Genomic DNA, 16488 nt, shown 5'->3' on the forward strand with positions numbered 1-16488 from the left:
ATGTGTTTTTAGGTTGTTGTCCCCACAATCTTTTATATGACGAACTGTTTACAGATTGATGCATATTGTACCTACAACATACTGTATGTCTATTAACCTGAAGGATATCCTGTGATTGTTGACTTTCCCTGTAGCCCTACAGACAACCAGCAGCACACCAACTGCTTCATCTGCTACCACTAACCACCCAGCTACTAACCCCACAACGCATGGTAAGAGGAACAGTACTGGAGTGTAGTCACAGCTGAGACCGACTAGCTTTACATAGAAAACACTTAATGGCTGCATTGACTGCATGCAGTGCAGGCAAGTACAAAAACCTTATAGGATTTTAATCTGTACCAGTTAATGTTTAGGGGGTCCAGGTGACTAAATTCTATTGTCAGTGACAAGCTGTGTAAGTATATAACTGTAGAAGCCTGCAGCCTTTAGTCGTGGAAAAACTGTCCTTACAGCCAAATAGCAATAAATCAGAGTTATTTAGAACCAAAGGAAATTCATTTAATTTCCCAACCTGGTTTAAATATTTTGGGTACTGATGGACCTGATGGTTTGAACATTAAACACTAGTCATGATGTAAGATGTCCCTTAACAAATTGCTTATTTTCAAAGACAATTAAAGCAGTTATTAGTGTTTATAACGATAACATTTAGCTTAGCCTAACTGGGGCTGTAACAAATTATATTGATTATTATACTATTGTCATTATATATTTATAAAATGTTAAAATGTGAGAGAAAGGCAGTAAATCTGTGAATGTTTGTTTTGATTCTTAATACAAAAATTGTTGATTTATTTTCTGTTGATTCAATGAATCAACTAGTTGTAACTATGATCAATGGCCAGTCAATGTTTACTTTCCTTGAAATCACTTTTTCTTATTTTTATTTATTTTCTGTAACCTGCTTTTTCACTATAATGGCGTCTGGTTTGATGTGCCGTGTCCTGGTGACAGCGAACGAGTCTACTGTTAGATCTCCAGCCAAATCCAGTGCTTCCCCTGCTGCTGCAGTTACTCCTCAGCAGCCTGAACTTCTGGCGTCCCAGTTCAAGCCTCTGGCTGCCAGTCCATCTGCTCACAACAGACGATGCCGGCATGTTTTTGGAGTAACTACTGCTAGAGCCTCTATTTCTCACAAAGCCAGACCTCCATCTCCTCGGGCCTCTCATCGTAGGTCGATTGTATCCAGTCCTCCAACCCAAGCCCCTAGTCTCCCGGATGAAGCGACCAAACCCAGACTCTTAGCCCCAGCCCCTGGTCCCCCACCTGAACCCCCTCGCCCTAGACCTCCAACTTTACCTCCCCAGGCCCAGAGGCCATCGCAGCTCCAAGACCTCCCTGGGGTACATCTCCACCCCTTTGATCTGGCAGGGGAGGAAGAGGCCAACTGGAGCCAGACGGCCAGCTTCCACCCTGACTCCGCCCAGGCCAGTGGTTCACATCACGAAACCTGCGCAGACAACCGGACTCAAACCCACGGCCAAGCATACACACACAGCACAAACACGTGGAACACGTGCACCAGGATTGAAAAACACGACACACATGTTGGGATATTCGACTCTCTCAGCTCAAGCTACACGACCAAACGTTACGCACAAGGAGACCCCTACAACCACTCAAGACTCAAAAGTCCTTCCTGCATCAGCTAAAGAAGATTTGGAGTTTAGTTTCTGCACATTGTTTGACGTTTATTTGCACTGCGTTGATAATACTTCTTGTTCCCGAGTCCTTACATCCCCCTCTTTATTTGTCTATCATAAATATCCCGTACAAGTGAATAAAAAACATCAGATGTGCAATAATCACGTTTGCATGCAGACTCAAACATGTTCTGTGCAACACTTTGTGTGTCTGTAAGAAACACGTCAGCGAGGGTCAAAGTGCACTTCACGTTGAATTAACTTTATTGAAAGGATCCCGTGCGACGATAGCGAAAATGCTTTGCGAGATGTAAACAGGAAGTCAGCTGTGGGACGATATGTTTCCAGGCGAGTTAAGAAGCCTGTTTGCAAATCTCTTGGGACATTTTCTGAGATGTGACGCAGCCCGGCCGTAGTAACAACAACCTTGCTCAGGGGTACAATGTAATATCTTCTCTGTGGATGTTCATGTATCTACTTCTGTGTTTGGTGTGTAGAAAGCTCTTCCAACCAATAGCAAGCGCGGAGGACCGACGGAGGTAAAGCTCACGCCGATTGGCTGATTGACTTTTTTGCTTCCAGCATCATGTGACCCGCTCTGTGTTTTCCCAAAATGTGATGTAGTCAAAGTGGATCCGGACGATCAAATTCAGCGTTTATCTTTCATTTGAATTCGACAATAAGACGAAACAAACTCGAGGACTTTGCTGGCAGACATTTTGGGAAAGCAGCCACTGTGTGTTGTGATTGGCTGGTCACTGTGATGTCATCATCTTGTTCCCAGAGACACCCTGAGTGGGAGGAGCTCCATTTGCACCCATTGACATGTGACTAAAAACGTACAACTCCCCCCACGCAGAGTGCCCCCGGGTGCAAAACAAGCACGCCGTGACGGACTGCACCCTAACACCTGTTTGTTCTTAACCTGAGAGTAACAGCTGCTCACCTCCGGGTCACAAACTGAGCTTTCTATGTGCGGAGTCCAAACCTGAGATTTAACGTCTGCAACATAAATGTTTTTAACATTTAACGTCTGCTCTGCAACTTACAGCAACATAAATGTTAAAAACATTTATTCCACATATGATCCTAATATGTGACTGATTCATTCATTCATTATCAGAAACACATTTAAGGGCAAAAACATATTTTCTATATATTTTCTAAAGGTTTTATTTATTTATTTATTTTATTTGTATTTTTTATTTCCTCTTGATTTCAAGTTTTTATTTTATTGCATCACACGTCTTGTCTTTTTCCTTTGAATAATAACAATAATAATAATAACAATAATAATGATGATAATGATAATGATAATAATGATAATAATAATGATAATAATAATAATAATAATAATAATAATAATAATAGTAATAATAATCATGATAATAATACTTGATAATAATGATAATACTAATAATAGTAATAATAATGATACTAATAATGATAATAATAATAATGATAATAAAAGTAATAATACTAATAATGATAATAACTTATGATAATAATAATGATAATAATAATAAAAGTAATACTAATAATAGTAATAATAATAATAATGATAATAATAATGATATGATAATATACTTCATAATGATGTGATAATAAAATAATAGTAATAATACTATAATAATAATGATAATAATAATGATTAATAATAATAATAGTAATAATAATAATGATGATAATAATAATAATACTTACTAATGATAATAATAATAATAATAATAATGCTTAATAATAATAATAATGATAATAATAATAATAGTAATTACTAATAATAATGCTGATAATAATTAATGATTAATAATAATAATTAATGATAATAATAATAATAGTAATAATAATCATAATAATGATGATAATAATAATAATGATAATAATAGTAATAATAATAGTAATAATGATAATAATGATAATGATAATAATAATAATAATAATAATAATAATAATAATAGTAATAATAGTAATAATAATAATAATGATAATAATAATAATAATAATGATGATAATAATAATAATAATGATAGTTGCATTTAAATGTGACATGCAGCGGATACCAAGCAGGTAGAATAATTAAATATATATATAATTAAACATTGCAATTCTTTAAGAGGTCGACACATTTTAACTTCCAAGCTCGTTTCAGGAAGTCTTTTCAAAATAAACTTCCAACGTAGGTTTCACTTAAACGCAGCAGAAGTTCTTGAGACGGGTGAGAAACATTGTAGTTTAAGGACGTGTGTGTGTGTGTGTGTGTGTGGGACATTTCTTGAAACTCCTTCTTGTTTATTTTCACTATGTTGTCAAATGAACGCATCTTTTCAGGACTTTGTTATTTCTTCTTTTTATCTTTACTAGACGTTCTAGTTTTTAAGTCGAGGCGAGGTCCTTCTGGGTTTACTTTGCGTTGCCGCGGAGCTTTATTGTGTTGATCTCCTTCCAAAAAAGAGTCCACAAATTAATTTCCCTTTGGAGCTCTGTGCTGCGGTCATGTGGTGCCCACTGTGGAGATTCATGTGAATAATAGTTTTATTAAGTATTAGGTTTTTTTGGACAACAGATGAAGTTCTGTGGCACACAGGTGAAGCTCTGCAGGCTACACAGAGAAGACTTGTTCTGATCCTGCCATTGGATATTAAAAACATAGATAAAAACCACCACCCTGCGTGTAAACTCCGACTCCTCGTCTAAGCTTAAAACTGCACCATTGCCCAGTTTAGCCTTTAAAACGTTGAACTCTTCTTTGAACTCTTTTATACCAGGAGAGCATTTCTTATCAACAAAACACAGACTCTGGATGATCGTCTGTTATTGCTCACATGTTAAATCAACCTGTCACATGTGCATCAGCTGCGACTGAGCTGCAGGTCATCGTGTCCACAGATTCCAACACTTTAAAGCTCAGATGCACATTAGGAAACATTTAGGACAGAATGGCTTTTGCAGATCTGTAACAGTGCGTTCAAAGCCTTCTATAATTAATAATAGAAAAGGACAGGGACGCAGTACACAGTACTCACCATCTTTCTAACCTTCTCTAAAGGTTAGTTTGAATGTTTTCAAGTGTGGTCGGTGGTTTAGACTCCTAAAAAGATCAATATCAGTTCAAATGTTCGCTATATTTAGAATATTTTCACCGCTTTACCTTTCTGACGGGGAGCTGAAGTCTTTATCTACGCTCTCTTCAAACACACCAGACTCCATTAACAAAAATATCGATTTTACCTCACAGAACACATGAGTTGCTGGTCGACCGCTGCATCAGTCAGTTCGTTAGTTTGTGTTGTTGTGAGACTTTGATGAATCCAAACAAACCCTTTCAAACATCAAAGTCTCACAATAACACAAACTAACGAACTGACTGATGCAGCGGTCGACCAGCAACTCATGTGTTAGGTGAGTTAAAATCGCTGATTTTGTTAATGGAGTCTGGTGTGTTTGAAGAATTTGTATTTTCCAAAGAACTGTGACGAAGCTGATCAGGACATTTTACAGTTTATCTGCAATCAGCTAATTAATGGTCTAATTTAGTCATTTGTAAAGTAATAGGATTACTTTTTCAATGAGTAATAGTTAACGAGTAATAACACATTTTATAACATGGGACAAGACAAGAACATTAATAAACTGCATTTTATAAAACAAAAACACTTTGTTCGTAACAATAGTTTCAAAACACTAGTTCAAAAACGACTTCATGAAAGAAAGGGAAAGGAAAGGAGAGACCCTGCCCGGAGGAAGCCCGGGGCCCCCGTCTGGAGCCAGGCCCAGAGGGAGGGCCCGACAGCGAGCGCCTGGTGGCCGGGTTTGCCACGGAGCCCGGTCGGGCACAGCCCGAAGAAGCTACGTGGTGCCTCCCATCCATCCATCCTGTGGGCCCACCACTCATGGGAAAAACCGCTGGGGTCGGGTGCGCTGTCACACGGGTGGCAGTGATGGTCAGGGACCTCGACGGACCAGACCCGGGCCGGGGTGGGGATACTCACTAGCCCCCGGCTGAGCGCCGCTACGTTGGAGTTTATCCCGGTGGACGAGAGGGTCGCCTCCCTACGCCTTCGGGTTATGGGGGGGAAAACTCTGACTGTTGTTTGTGCCTATGCCCCAAACCGCAGTTCTGAGTATTCGGCCCTGCAGGGGGCTCCAGTAGGGGACTCCGTAGTCTTGCTGGGAGACTTCAACGCACACGTGGGAAACGATGGAGACACCTGGAGAGGCGTGATTGGGAGGAAGGGCCTCCCTGATCTAAACCCGAACGGTCGTTTGTTGTTGGACTTCTGTGCTAGTCATGGAATGGCCATAACAAACACCATGTTCGAACATAAGGATGCTCATAAGTGCACGTGGTACCAGAGCACCCTAGGCCAAAGGTCAATGATCGATTTCGTAATCGTATCATCTGATCTGAGGCCGCATGTTTTGGACACTCGGGTGAAGAGAGGGGCGGAGCTGTTGACTGATCACCATCTGGTGGTGAGTTGGATCAAGGGGTGGGGGAAGACTCTGGATAGACCTGGTAAACCCAAACGGGTAGTGCGGGTGAAGTGGGAACGTCTGGAGGAAGCCCCTGTCCTGGGGATCTTTAACTCACACCTCCGGCGGAGCTTTTTAGCCATCCCTGTGGAGGTTGGGGGCATTGAACCTGAGTGGGCGATGTTCAAAACCTCTATTGCTGAAGCTGCGGTGATGAGCTGTGGTCTCAAGGTCTTAGGTGCCTCAAGGGGCGGTAACCCTCGAACACCGTGGTGGACCCCGGTGGTCAGGGAAGCCGTCCGACTGAAGAAGGAGTCCTTCCGGGTTATGTTATCCGGTAGGACTCCGGAAACAGTTGCAGGGTATCGAAGGACTAGAAGGGCGGCAGCTTCTGCCGTGTCAGAGGCAAAGCAGCGGGTGTGGGAGAAGTTCGGAGAAGCTATGGAGAAGGACTTTCGGTCGGCACCAAGGTGGTTCTGGAAAACCATCCGGCACCTCAGGAGGGGGAAGCGAGGAACCATCCAAGCTGTGTACAGCAAGGGTGGGACCCTGCTGACTTCAACTGAGAAGGTTATCGGCCGCTGGAAGGAGCACTTTGAGGAACTCCTGAATCCGACTAACACGCCCTCTATGGTTGAGGCAGAGCTGGAAGCTGATGGGGGATCATCGTCAATTTCCCTGATGGAAGTCACTGAGGTAGTCAAACAACTCCACAGTGGCAAAGCCGCAGGGGTTGATGAGATCCGTCCAGAAATGCTGAAGGCTTTGGGTGTTGAGGGGCTGTCTTGGTTGACACGCCTCGTCAACATTGCGTGGAAGTCTGGGACAGTGCCTAGGGGTTGGCAGACTGGGGTGGTGGTTCCCCTATTTAAAAAGGGGGACCAGAGAGTGTGTGCCAACTATAGGGGTATCACACTTCTCAGCCTCCCTGGTAAAGTCTACTCCAAGGTACTGGAAAGGAGGGTTCGGCTGGTAGTCGAACCTCTGATTGAAGAGGAACAATGCGGATTCCGTCCTGGTCGTGGAACAACGGACCAACTCTTCACTCTCGCAAGGATCCTGGAGGGGGCCTGGGAGTACGCCCATCCGGTCTACATGTGTTTTGTGGATCTGGAGAAGGCGTATGACCGGGTCCCCCGGGTGATACTGTGGGAGGTGCTGCAGGAGTATGGGGTGAGGGGGTCACTTTTGAGGGCCATCCAATCCCTGTACGCCCAAAGCGAGAGTTGTGTCCGGATACTCGGCAGTAAGTCGGACTCGTTTCCAGTGAATGTTGGCCTCCGCCAGGGCTGCGCTTTATCACCAATCCTGTTCGTGATTTTCATGGATAGGATATCGAGGCGTAGTCGTGGAGGAGAGGGGTTGCAGTTCGGTGACCTGAGGATCTCATCGCTGCTCTTTGCAGATGATGTGGTCCTTATGGCATCATCGGTCTGTGACCTTCAACAGTCACTGGATCGGTTCGCAGCCGAGTGTGAAGCGGTTGGGATGAGGATCAGCACCTCCAAATCTGAGGCCATGGCTCTCAGCAGGAAACCGGTGGATTGCCTACTCCGGGTAGGGAATGAGCCATTACCCCAAGTGAAGGAGTTCAAGTACCTCGGGGTCTTGTTTGCGAGTGAGGGGACAATGGAGCGAGAGATTGGCCGGAGAATCGGAGCAGCGGGGGCGGTATTACAGTCACTTTACCACACCGTTGTGACGAAAAGAGAGCTGAGCCAGAAGGCAAAGCTCTCAATCTACCGGTCGATCTTCGTTCCTACCCTCACCTATGGTCATGAAGGCTGGGTCATGACCGAAAGAACGAGATCACGGGTACAAGCGGCCGAAATGGGTTTTCTCAGACGGGTGGCTGGCGTCTCCCTTAGAGATAGGGTGAGAAGCTCAGCCATCCGTGAGAGACTCGGAGTAGAGCCGCTGCTCCTTTACGTTGAAAGGAGCCAGTTGAGGTGGTTCGGGCATCTAGTAAGGATGCCACCTGGGCGCCTCCCTAGGGAGGTGTTCCAGGCACGTCCAGCTGGGAGGAGACCCCGGGGAAGACCCAGGACTCGGTGGAGAGATTATATCTCCTCACTGGCCTGAGAACACCTCAGGATCCCCCAGTCGGAGCTGGAGGATGTGGCCCGGAGAAGGGAAGATTGGGGTTCCTTACTGGAGCTGCTGCCCCCGCGACCCGATCCCGGATAAGCGGTAGACGATGGATGGATGGATGGAGTGAACACATATTTCAACATTAAAAGTTATGAATCTTCTTCTGCTCCGGATGTTATTTTCTTCTTGGCTCGTTATTGTGTAAAACTAAAAGCATATAAATTCTCTTTTCTTGCCGCTGCTGCCAAGATGCTGAAGTTGATCCAAGTTGATCCTCTGGATGAACGGACGATGTGGAGACACAAGCAAGTCATGGCTTAACATTTGCAAAATGATCCAGAGTTCAGCAGCTTTTCTTACTTATGCCATATTTAATAAGTCACGTTTAGGGAGATATTTAACAAACATTCCCGCACGAGTAAATGCATATACAGCTAAAATGTAAATGTTGATGCGGTACAACCTCGTGCTGCTCTCTCTCCTAACGAAGGATCATCACTGAGGCCTCGAACATCTGCACCTTTAAACTCTGCTTTAAACTTATACCAGAGAAGAGCTCAGCGTTATTCTCTGACGTCCAGCAGCACAACTGGAAGTCTTTCCACAAAATCTTTCTTGTTCTCTGCAGCTTTTGATCCAATGAAAGCCATGAAACCTTTGTATTTGCTGCTTTGGTCATCTGGACCGCAGGACGCTTGAGACACAAAACCAACGTCAACGTGGGGAAAGATCCTTTTTCTAGGATCCCAGCCAATCACTGTGAAGCGTCCTCATTAGCTTTGCTTTCACTTCCATCCAGTCGGTCACATTTAATAATGTTATAAATGTCTGTTTAGATTTATGAGTTGTTTTCTGCATCACTGTTGGTTTGTTATGAGAACGTTTTAAACATCGAGCAGACAGGCAGCAGCATGTTGTGGGCAGGAGCAGCACTGTCAGCGTGTGACATAACGCTGCGGTGCAGAACACCCAACCAGCTGAAGGAAGCTGTGAAGTGTGTCGGGGTTATTCTCTGAGGGTTTGTCAGTGCGAGCGACGCCTCTTTAGGTTTCTCTGTATCATCATTCTCAACGGGAAATACTTCAAGTACAAAACATGAACAGAAATATCTGTCACAGGTCAGCAGCAGGAAGTAGAATTAAATCATCTAAAAGGAGTCTGACTGTCTGTCTGCCTGTCTGTCTGTATCTCCGTCTGTCTGCCTGTCTGTCTGCCTGTCTGTCTGTATCTCCGTCTGTCTGCCTGTCTGTCTGCCTGTCTGTCTGCCTGTCTGTCTGTCTTACTGTCTGACTGTCTGTCTGTCTGCCTGTCTGTCTGTCTTACTGTCTGTCTGTATCTCCGTCTCTCTGCCTGTCTGTCTGTCTGTCTGACTGTCTGTCTGTCTGTCTGTCTTACTGTTTGTCTGTCTGTCTGTCTTACTGTCTGAGTGTCTGTCTGTCTGTCTGTCTTACTGTCTGTCTGCCTGTCTGACTTACTGTCTGACTGTCTGTCTGCCTGTCTGTCTGTCTGACTGTCTGTATCTCTGTCTGCCTGTCTGTCTGCCTGTCTGTCTGTATCTATGTCTGTCTGTCTGACTGTCTGTATCTCCGTCTGTCTGCCTGTCTGTCTGTCTGACTGTCTGTCTGTCTTACTGTCTGTCTGTCTGACTGTCTGTCTGTCTTACTGTCTGTCTGTATCTCCGTCTGTCTGCCTGTCTGTCTGTCTTACTGTCTGTCTGTATCTCCGTCTGTCTGCCTGTCTGTCTGTATCTCTGTCTGTCTGTCTGTCTTACTGTCTGACTGTCTGTCTGTTTGCATGTCTGTCTGTATCTCTGTCTGTCTGACTGTCTGTCTGTCTGACTGTCTGTATGACTTACTGTCTGTCTGTCTGACTGTCTGTATGACTTACTGTCTGCCTGTCTGTCTGTCTGCCTGTCTGTCTGTCTGTCTGACTGTCTGTCTGTATCTCCGTCTGTCTGCCTATCTGTCTGTATCTCTGTCTGTCTTACTGTCTGACTGTCTGTCTGTCTGTCTGCCTGCCTGTCTGTCTGTCTGCCTGTCTGTCTGTCTGTCTGTCTGAGTGTCTGTCTGTCTGGCTGTCTGTCTGTATCTCTGTCTGTCTGTCTGACTGTCTGTCTGTCTGCAGGTCAGAACGTGGCATATCTCCTGAACACTTTGTTCCATTGGGACCACATTTAGTGGACATGTGGAGATATGATGTCTGAGTAAGACACATTTGGTGCCATTTGGCCAATGGGTGGCGCTGTAGCAGCATCATGAAGGAAGGAATCTCTGTGTGTGCATGTTGCTGTGTCTGTCCGTCACATCTCAAGAACCGTTGGTCCAATCAACTCCCCACTTGTTGGGTGCCAGCAGCCGTACCGCGTGGTGACTCTACAGTGTAACCTCACACAACACACTGACACACTGATCTGAATAAGTCCGTGTCACAGACTGATTTAGATCACATCATATCTCATGCACTGAATGCAGGATTCTTTGTCCTCCACCTGAGGTCTGTGCTCAGCGTCCGTCTCTCTTCGTATCGCTTCCAGATGTTTGAGGTCAGAATTCCTCCACCTCAAAATAGTTCATGAGCAGAAGTTGACCTGATGTTTCCAGACCTCCAGCACTAACTCCCCTCTCAGATTCCATCTCTGTCCTAAAGTGCACTTTGGAGTGTAATTGAGGGGAACATGGCGATCTGTGTTTCAGGGGGGGTACATGAACAGAAACATCTTTCAAAAGTCAGACTCAGTGTTCAGGGCCAGCTGTGTGGAGCGAGGAGCAAACTCAGTGCGGTCTGAACACTTCATCAGCTGCGTCCCGCGGCAGCAGACTACTATTTGTTGAGGCGTAGCTTCACGTTGCACAGACACACGGCTACACGACGAGCAACACAACAACTTCATTCCTTGTTTGTTTAATTCTGCAGCGATAGCAGGAGAGACACAGAATTGAGCTCCTTGTTCCTGCCACTCAAGACTTTGGTGGATGCTGATGCTTTACAAAGTCACACTTCATGAGGGTCCCAGAGGCGCCGCACACAGGCAGCTTGTGCTTGATTTGGCCCACATTCTCTACGCTTTGCTTGATTGAAGCTGCAGAACTCAGCTGCTGCTGTCAGTCCAAATAATATCGCCAAAATGATTTCACCATAAATCTAGGATGACATATTCAACAAGTAAATAATATTATTAATGTTAAACCTGAGCTCAGTTCTGTAAAACAGTTGTCCTGTTGAAATTCAACCTCTTTTTATTGACTTCATTGTTTGTTATTCAGCATTGTTTGAGTTTGTGAAGCAATTTGAAACCCTGTTTTTGATTAAAGTGATTATAATAATAATAATAATAATAATAATAATAATAATAATAATAATAATAATAATAATAATAATAATAATAATAATAAATATTATTATTAATATTATTCACAGCTGCAGCACATGTAAGGACACTTTCCATGATTGGATGGATGTCTTCCAGATGTTTCTGTTCGGCTGCCTATATTAAATTACCTTTTCTGCATCGCATGATTACTGCAAACATTACCTTTCATTCTTTTATTAGTAATGTTTAGACAATTGTTCCAAACAAAAGGGACTATATTTAATAATGTAAACTGTTTGTATTTGTATGAATAATACAATATTAATGTGATTCAGTGTCAAGTAACAGCAATACACTCACCATCACCTGCGGAGAAGGTGCCAGAGTTTTGTGACTTTGTAAATTCTTCATTATTTGTCCCGTCTTTGTGTAAAACATCGTGTAATTTGTCCGGGTGTTCTCTGACTCTAGTATTTATCTGTCACTTATATAACTTCACAATAAACTGCTGGCAGGTAGCTGGTGAAAGAAGCGGTCTCATTGAAGTGAATGAGGAGTATTGTCAGTTTATGGTATAACCACACACTGTTTGCCACATAAGTCATCTGCTGCACCATCTGGTTGTTTATGATGTCATACAATCATTTGATCGGCTTCAAATTGGATGCAGAATATGTTTCAGAAATAGGGATTTATAGTATATTATATTATTATAAAGTTTGGTTAGGAGTTTGTTTTTGGCCTCATTAGGAATGAAATCTGTCTGAGATAAAACGTCTGCACCTGCTTGTGGCATCACGTTGCTATAGGCTATAATGCAGCTGGTAAATCTCCCCGACTGGCAGAATTTGAGAATAGGAATTGGAATCTGGGTCGAAAAGCGGTGGTTGCCCCCCTCATTACCACCACTGGGGGGCCCTTAAGCAAGGCCTTAAACCCCAACGTCTAGTGGAGAGCTCAGCAGTGGATCAGCATCCAGGTGTGCTCGTCCCTGCTGTTAGCAGAAGGCTAAACTATTAGCAACATTTTCTCTCCTTCGCCGATATCGTAGCGAGCTAAAGCCTCGATTCACAGTAAGTTATCTATAAAGTCTTTACAGGCATCGAGGGGTAGTTATCTAAGAAAACTACCCTCGGGTTATTATAGAATTCTTGCCCAGAAGCGACCTGCCTCCCAGCTTTAGAAACCCTGTTTTGAAACAGATCTGTTCAGCTTCTTCATATTTCATTGGCAGGCCCAACAGAACAATGTGGTGGTGCATAAAGCTTTGTACCTTTCTGTATGTTGATTGAGCACCACCCATCTTTCCTGCTTCTATCCTGTTCTCTGAAGTTCAACCAACGCATCTCTCCAGCTAAACCCCTGAAGTTAGTGGAGGTCATTCAAAATCCAAATAACATTGCAGCATAATAATATAAAAACATACCGCTTTTTATACTTGTCTTTCTAGATCATGTACGCACACTTTTTGAAAAGTGATCTCGGGATCAAGTGGAAAATGAAATCAAAGTATGTTTTTATGAATGAGGCTGCTGTTGTGGAGCCGCGGCATGATCCGGCACGGCTTCACTCGGCCTGCTCGTTTTATTTGTTGGCTCTGAAGCACTTTGAAATCACAAAGCCCTCAGAGGGAAGAACGCCAAACCAAACAACACTATCTGGAAGAGAGAAGAGTAAAAGAACACCAGACCACGACCAGAGAGCCAATTATACTGCTTGAAGTCCGAGACCGACTCCTGTGACATGAAGAAGGAAATAGAATCAAAGATGGTCAGCGAAACTGCTTTGGGCTCATTAAGCCCGTTCTCCCCACAGAATGCATCGAGTAACACGAGGAAGCAATTGTTCCTCATCAAACTCAGGTGTTCATTGAAACCTGGTCCAGCAGAACCTGCGGCCGTTTCTGAGCCTTAACATCAAGAACCCCGAGACTTCCTCCGCAGCTGGAGCTGGTTCACTCGCCGAGAACAAAGTACGACATTTTGGGAACACAAGGTTTCATGATTGTTAAAGACAAATGTCTAATTCAGGTTTGATTACCTTTTTTGATGTTTTTACAAATAACACATTTTAAAACGGTTGCTTTGGGCTGGAGGACATGGTGAATGTCTTACAATCATTGTTCTGTTTGGGTGGATCCAGATATTATTCCACATATCTACCAATGTACATATATGATGAATAAAGAATAACAGTTTGTCTTGGACATTTCTCCCTCACTCACATTCCTCTCCTTGCTTTGCTCTCGTGAAGTTCATTTAAACTGCACTTCATATGCAACTGTAATTCAAACCTTGTTTTTCTTGCTGTGAAATGCTTTTAATTCCTCTCCTCTATGTTAATGTTTAAAGTGGGTCTTAAAACAAACCACCTTAATGAAATCTGTAATAGTGTCTCCACCACCCACTGTGAGGGACGGCCTGAACGATTCTCACCCTTCTGTCTTAACATTTAACGATTACTGCACGATCGAGTAATAATCAGGAGCGTGTCCCTGTCTCTTTCTTTTTGCTCCCTCGATGCAGATAAATGTTACTCCAACCAGACCGGCCCCAAGTGCGTCTCCTCGTGCTCTTCCTCCTCAGAGGTGGAGCCCAACTCCTCTTCCTCCTCGTCCTCCATCCTCCCCGTCAGCCAGATGATCGACAAGGTGAAAGGTTACTGCTCCACGCGCTCCGACAACTTCTACAAGAACATCATGTCAGACAGCTTCGCCCACAGCACCAGGTTCTAGAGCAGTCCTCGATGTTCTGGGGCAGACCTCCTCCTGGACTCCCCCCCCCCCCTCCCTTGTTTTGGAACAGCCCCAATTGTTCTAAAAAATGTTGTGACATCATCCTCCCGGCAGCTTCAGTGACAGAGGAGGCCTCTGTTAAAGGTTCCAATATGAAGCGCAACACTGGAACCTGCTGCCCAAGCGTGTTATTTAAGGATTCGCTTTTGTCCTCCAACTGCCACCCAACACTCTAGAACCTTTTGTGTTCTTGAACTACTCCTAACATCCTAGAAGTCTCTGACAGTTAGGAATCCTCTGTGTTCTGGAACTGCTTCAAGCATTCTAGAACTCTTCCCCAGCCCGAGCCAGGACAGTCACAGAACCCTTCAACGTTCTAGAACCCTCCAGGCTTGTAGAACTTGTTCTGGAACATTTGGTTTTCTCCTCGTCTCCCTCCTGTCCTCCTTCCCACCGTCCTTGCTTGTCCCTGAAGCTTCGATTTGGAATCCCAACTGTAATTTAAATTGAGCAGAAATTCACGATTTGTTTCTATATCTAGTCATGAATTCATAACGAGCTGGTTGGTTTGTGCGGCAGATTGTTAATTGGGAAGCAGTTTTCCTCAGTTACTCTCGCAGCCTACACAGTATGTAGTGAAGGTGCGTGAACACCATCTTAATGCGCTGCCTCTGTTTTGTATAAAAGTGTCCGTTAATCAACAAAACAGTCTGAAGTCTGTGAACTTGCTGCTGAGACCAAGTCAAGATAATCATGGACATAGTCGCACATTATGGTTTCAAATCCCGGAGACTCCTGGAGAATTAAGGGTGTCTGAGAGCCACGGGGGTGGGGATGTTGATGTGATTCTACTGTATCAAATCAAATTACAGAATCAGCTGCCAGACTGTAACCACGAGGAAATGAAAAGGAGCAAAGTAGGCTGTTATGTTTCGGCGTTTTTAATACTGTGATGTTTGTTTGAACTATACGTTTGTGCATGTGTGGATCGCCATATCCCATGTAAATATCGATGATTTATCTATTCTTTGTGCCTTATTCTATATTGTTATAATGTGTCCACCTGGTTGCTTTTGTTCAGGCCTTCACGGGTCCTGGAAGGGTCAGCGGGACTGTACATACAAACCCAAACACTCTCCAACCCCCCGCTGTGTGGCGCAGCCCACGCACAGAAAGGGAAGACATTGTAGGAATTCACAGAATAGTATGTCTGGAACCTGGAAGCTACGGGCCAGAAGATGAAGAGATTATTATTCTGAACATATTTACATACTATTATAACATATATCATCATGAAAAATACACCCAAGCATATTGACACACATTTAGATTCTATATTTGGAAATATCTCAACTTTGAAATGTCTCTTATCCACAAATGTTGTTGACAAACCAGAGATTTAAAGAATCCCACAAGCTCCAGCGATGGTAATATTTACCCCCTGCAGTTGGCAGATTGGAAACATCATGTGGTGGTTTTAGAGATAATAATAAAACCAGTATAATGCCGGTTGTTCACTGAAGCTCGGCTCCCTAGTGTTTGCTCATCATTACTGTTCGATTGAAGAATTCTGTTTGTGTTCAGATCAGCAATCAGCAGACGGTAACAAAGATGTAACATGAAGAAAGACAGTAACATGGTGATGGTATCACATGCTCAGTTTCCCCATGTGGTGTCTGGTCGTGCACACAGTTGGGGTTATATTCAGGTGAATAGAATTTCACATTTGGGGCTTAAATAATCAAATAATGGCATTTAAAAAAACTCAACTTTAAGCGACAATGTCCCGATTATTTGAATAAACTACAGAAAATGTTTCTTAAAAGATGCATTGCTGTCCAGTTTGTGGAAATCATAACATCTCATCGTATGACTTGATGCCGCTATTAAGAAAATCAGTGTTTCTTTTTGTGATTTGGTGAACTGACCCTTTAATAAAACATAGTGTATGTATAGTGTTGTCTGAAGCACTCAGCTCAACTAAGAGCTCCGTTATCCATCAACTCTCAGAAATCCTTCACATTTATTTATCAAATATTTCACACAATTCAATCAATCAGGGATGTGCCAGTCAGGTGTCAGTCAGTCAGGGATGTGTCAGTCAGGGATGTGTCAGTCAGTCAGGGATGTGTCACTCAGGGATGTGTCAGTCAGTCAGGGATGTGTCACTCAGGGATGTGTCAGTCAGTCAGGGATGTGTCAGTCAGGTGTCAGTCAGTCAGGGATGTGTGCCT

The 16488-nt window shown here is 43.7% G+C and overlaps 1 long non-coding RNA gene across 1 annotated transcript; it reads left to right on the top strand.

Annotated features, from left to right (window-relative positions):
- The first annotated feature begins 2141 nt into the window (after positions 1-2141).
- On the top strand, positions 2142-16079 carry LOC115005100 (uncharacterized). Its single transcript, XR_003831920.1, has 2 exons — positions 2142-2185; positions 14046-16079. It is a non-coding gene; the product is annotated as an uncharacterized LOC115005100 (long non-coding RNA).
- Positions 16080-16488: the final 409 nt, after the last annotated feature.

The sequence above is a fragment of the Cottoperca gobio genome, unplaced genomic scaffold (genome assembly GCF_900634415.1).
Source record: "Cottoperca gobio unplaced genomic scaffold, fCotGob3.1 fCotGob3_254arrow_ctg1, whole genome shotgun sequence".
NCBI lineage: Eukaryota > Metazoa > Chordata > Actinopteri > Perciformes > Bovichtidae > Cottoperca > Cottoperca gobio.